This window comes from Arachis ipaensis, chromosome B05 (assembly GCF_000816755.2).
Source record: "Arachis ipaensis cultivar K30076 chromosome B05, Araip1.1, whole genome shotgun sequence".
Lineage (NCBI taxonomy): Eukaryota > Viridiplantae > Streptophyta > Magnoliopsida > Fabales > Fabaceae > Arachis > Arachis ipaensis.
In genome coordinates this window covers 142,286,463-142,291,583 of record NC_029789.2, presented here as the reverse complement: position 1 = coordinate 142,291,583, position 5,121 = coordinate 142,286,463, and the positions used below count along the sequence as shown (strand labels likewise).

Below are 5,121 nucleotides of genomic sequence, written 5' to 3'. Positions count from 1 at the left end.
GAATGAGTGAATGAGTATGAAATAATATAATAAATTCTAATAATACAAGATGAAAAAAGGATATAAAGAATCATATTAAATTGAATGCTTGTGATATTATAGAATTAACAAGAGAAAAAAATTTAAAAATTGTATTAAATTGAATGATTGTGATATTATAGGATCATTTGAAGAGAGAAAAAAACATAAGAATTAGTGCTCATTAGTGTATGTTTTTCTGTATAGGATAATACATAAAAATATATGAAATTTTTTATTAAAGAAAATTAAACAAAAAATATATATAATAATTATTATTATAAATATTTGATAAAATTATAATTAAAATTAAAATTTAATAATTTTAAATGTTAAAATATTAAAAATAATTAGTATTTATTTTAATTAATTTAGATTGATTGAGTGATCATTTCACTCATTCATTTAAAGTAAGTAATAAGGATTTAAATCCTACATTGTATATGTAATAACTCATTGTGTAACATCCTCACTATTAGAATATCACGCTTCCGGCTGCGCTACTCGGATATCAAGAAGTGTTACGACGATTTTATAGTCGACACCGCATTGCTAACTTCTTTAAAAACCGGAAATAAATACTTTAACTTAAAAAAAAACAAACAGTCATAGATTCATATACAAGGCTTCTTACATAATAACTTATAATATAATATACATATAAAACATACAACTCCTACCCCTCTTACAAAATTGTAACAACAAGACGAGGAAAGAAAAATTATCTAATTAATACAATATCGTATAAACCAAAACGTAGTATAACTTTTTATAATGCTCCTTCATCCGATTCCTAAAAAGGTAAAGCTGTAGGGGGGTGAGAACCTAACCACACAGTGTCACCACGCAATTTTAGAATTGTCATAAGAAGATACTTAATAAGAAAACTGTTTTTAAACTCAATGATTATCATTGCCTTGTGAACCTTTTACAAACCAATAGCTAATCATTCAAAAACCTTTTCAAAGAAACAAGATTTAATCTTTCTGAAATCCAAAAACCTTTCTTTTCTTATAAGAAAATCTTAATTAGAAACCAACTATGCAATCAATCAAAACAATCATCAATTCAGCACCAAAACTCATTCTCAGAAGTAGCACACCAGGACAAACACAAGCAAAATAGACAAGGAAAGCACAAATTTAGGTAACAGATACATCAAATAGTTCAGGTAACAGTTAAGAACAGTTTAACAATTAGGCAAAATAAAACAAATTCAAACCCAAGCAAAGCATACAAATGCATATGATGCATACCTGTCCTATGGCTAATGAGCTCATCTGTCGATTATCCAGCCAACCCGACAAGTCCGAAAACCTTAGACTGTCCTCCATTACACATCCCCATGAGTCTATGCATAGATTTTACATTCATACATTATTCAAATCACTCACTGGGGGCTATCCATACCCGGGAATTTATACGTGCCTGGTCACCCTTACGACATAGGGTCAACAGAGTATCGAGATTCAACCCGAAACACGTGGTGGCAAGCTACGGTACTTTACACAGGAAAACTCGTATCTCAGATAAAAGTGCGGAAGCCACATATATTTATTCATAATCATTCATCCATCATCATTTCCGCATTTCATTAACAATTCATATCAACCAATCATTATTCAAGCCATAAGTCACTTTTTATTTCTCAAATCTCTTTAAACTCATAATTCAACTTTTCCTCAAAGTCAATTCTCTTTCAAATCTTAGTCACTTAATATAACATTTCACAAAACTTCCAAGAGACTTTCAATCATCACCTTAAAAAAGAACTTTCTTTGAGAAGACACAAGACTCTAGGGAAGAACAACCTGCCTCACTTCTTAAATTTTCTTTAGAAATCCTCGGAATCATAATTACTCAAATTGAAATCATTTAAAATGGAGACTTAAAATCAAAATCAAGGCATGTAGGCCAAAAGTTATGAGCCACTTTCAAAACCAACTTATTTATGCTTAAAAACCAATTTCATTTCGTTCGTAAATCAGAAACCTCTTCAAGGTTCGGAGTTGTTTAGTCTTGCTAAATCAAAATTTAAAGAATACTTCAAAAGCAAAACCAACCTAATTAATCAAAGTTCAACTTCTTTTAAAATCCACTAAAACTCTTCCAAAAGTACTTCTTTAATCAAACTTCAAAACATAGGTTCTTACTTATTTAAATCAATCTTAAAACATCCACTTTTCGTAGATAGATTAAACTCGAAAAACATCTATTTTTTAATAAATCAAAAACAAAGTAATAGAACCTCTCAAATTCATTCCTTTTTTAAATCACATTCTTAAAACAAAATCTTAAATTTCATAAAAAAGTTTGGCAGTATCTCCCCTAAAACTTGGACTTTGCCTCCCTTTTCGGTCCCAACCAAAATCATGTTTTCCAATCCATTCTCATCCAGCTTCAATATCGTAGAATTTCAATGTCAAATCACTTTCAAAATCGAACCAACTTTAATATTAAATCGTTACCAACTCTCAACCCATTACCAATAAATCAAACTAACAGTTTTTCAGATTCTTTTCAACAGTTTCAAACCCAAATAATTCTTTAATATATAAATAAATATATATAAATTAAATTTCCAAAATAAAATCACTTTTCAGTATAAACTTTCAATCCATAAAACCCACATAAAACCAATCAAGCAAATAATTTCACTTGTCCAAAGCAAATCAATTCAATCCATAAAACCCACATAATCACCAAACATATATTTTTGCATCAATATCGATTTATAACAATTCTCACAAATAAAATGAATTTGAGGAAAACGCCCCTACCTCAATTTTGACTTAACCACGCGACAGAAATTCTTTTTCTCACAGCCCGCAACTACACAACCTCAACCACAGCAACTTTAATCACGACACGTAAGAACCGAACTCAAACCTAAAGCATTAACGTTGCAAAGACCTTAGGAACATATCACAGAATAGTGACTAAAAGAAATCGGAACAGGAAAAGGCTTACTGAACCTACGAGTATCCGAGAAAACGAAACAGCGGCGACTCCGTTGACGACACGACAGCTTGATGTCACATGCACGGCTACTGAACTTAGCATGCAAGAACTACAACTCAGCCCTACATTACCATTATCTTAGTTACTCTAATAGGCTATGATGGAAAACTGATTTCAAAAGTTTCAAAGACAATAACGCTTACCAAGGGAAAAGGGACTTCAGTGACAGTTTCCGGCAGCGACGTGGCATGGTGCGGCGCGGCGGATGATGGCGGATCTGTGGCGGTGAAAGGCAGTGGAGGCACGGCCGCATGAATAGTAATCCCCTCCGTCAATCTATCTCTCTCCTTGAGCTTCTCTCTCTTCGAATCTTGCCGGCGGCATCCATGGGAGCTCGGCAACGGCAACAGCACGTGGCGGCGCAGTTTCGCGCAGTGGGTTTTGCTTGTAGTGGCTCGATAGCAACTCGCGGCGCCGGTGCGACACGGAGGTCCGGCAGCGATGATGACGATGAGGTGCGACAAAACTAGCAGCACAAGGTGCGACGGCGAAGGCTTCTCCTTCCTCGCGCGTCTTCCCACCGTTCACCGACCTCCATTAACGGTGATGATGAAGATGCTTCCAGCGGCGGCATGCGGTTCTGACAGCGACAGAAGCGTGAACGGCGGCGGAGCAACGACACGGTGCAGCGGTAATGACTGCATGTGGTGGCGCGTGCTTCCTCCAAGGCTCTGTGAGGACGCGATGGCGGCGGTGAGGCCCAGCAACGCCGGTGCGCCTCCTTCCCCTCTTCTCCTCTCGGCTCTCCCCTTTCCTCCGATCTCCCTCTTCTTATTCTTTTATAACTGTTAATTTATATCATTTAAATATAGAAAATTATTCAATAATTATGAGATTAAGTAAAATTTTTAATTCAATTATCAAAACTTGATTTAATTACTTTTAATATAATAATTTCTGAAAGTAAATTTTGTAATGAATAAATAAATTGAAATTAACTCATAATAAGGTTTTTCAAAAGTTTTGGGTCTTACACATTGACTAGTGGCGGTCCTTCTTGCTAAGTTGAAAAATACCATAAAAAAAAATAATAGTTGTCTTTAAAGTAGAACAATTTTTCATTGATAGCAATATTTATGGAAATTTATTTTTGTTAAAATTTACCAGTAGTGTCAATTTTATTTATTGGTATTATATTCATTCTTGAAGTCAAAACAATATAGCCAACATTATTACCTATTAAAATATCACATTTTATGACTTGATTTTCAAGTTCCAAATTTATAAACTTATACCGTTACAAAAATTATTAAATTGATTAATATTCTTTGATAATATTACCAAAATATCATCGTTAAGTATTAGTTTAGGTGAAAAAAAATCATAATAACATTTATTATTTAATATATAACTTATTCTATTTAAAAATAAATTATTATCCCTAAATTGATAAATACATTTTCTCTAATTTCTTTCACTGTAATTGCCATTAGAAAACATATGTCTACATTATCCTATAAAATAATATACAAAGTAATTTTTTATTTTAAAATTAATTATGGTTAGATAAAATTTAAAACATTTTTTTTTATTAATTTAGAAAATAATAATTTATTTTTAAATAGAATAAATTATATATTAAATAACAAAAGTTATTATGATTTTTTTTCACACAAACTAATACTCAACAATAGTGTTTTAATAATATTACTAAGGAGTATTAATCAATTTAATAGCTTTTGTAATGGCATAAATCTATAAATTTGGAATTTAAAAATCATGTCATAAAATATAAAATTTTAGTAGGTAATAACACAGGCCATATTGTTATGACTTCAATAATGAATATGATACCAACGAATAAAATTGTCGCAAGTAAATTTTTAATAACGACAAATTGTTCTACTTTAATTTAAAGACAAATATTATTTTTTTTTTACAGTATTTTTCAATTCAGCAAGAATGTTTGCGTTAGTCAATAAGTTGTTATATATACACAATATAAGATTTAAATCCTTAATATTTACTTTAACTAGACGAATAAAATGATAACTCAACAAATCTAAATTATTAATTAAGATAAATACTAATTATTTTTAATATTTTTAACATTAAAAATCGTTAAATTTTTATTTTCATTAT

At 31.2% G+C, this 5,121-nt stretch overlaps 1 long non-coding RNA gene across 2 annotated transcripts; it reads right to left on the bottom strand.

Moving 5' to 3' along the window:
- Positions 726-3,799, bottom strand: LOC110262630. Of its 2 annotated transcripts, XR_002347510.1 has the most exons (3): positions 3,183-3,292; positions 2,799-3,101; positions 726-825 (listed from the first exon to the last, which is right to left on the bottom strand). It is a non-coding gene; the product is annotated as an uncharacterized LOC110262630 (long non-coding RNA). The 2 variants fall into 2 exon arrangements; XR_002347509.1 differs by lacking the exon at positions 726-825 and having other exon boundaries at positions 2,671-3,101; positions 3,183-3,799.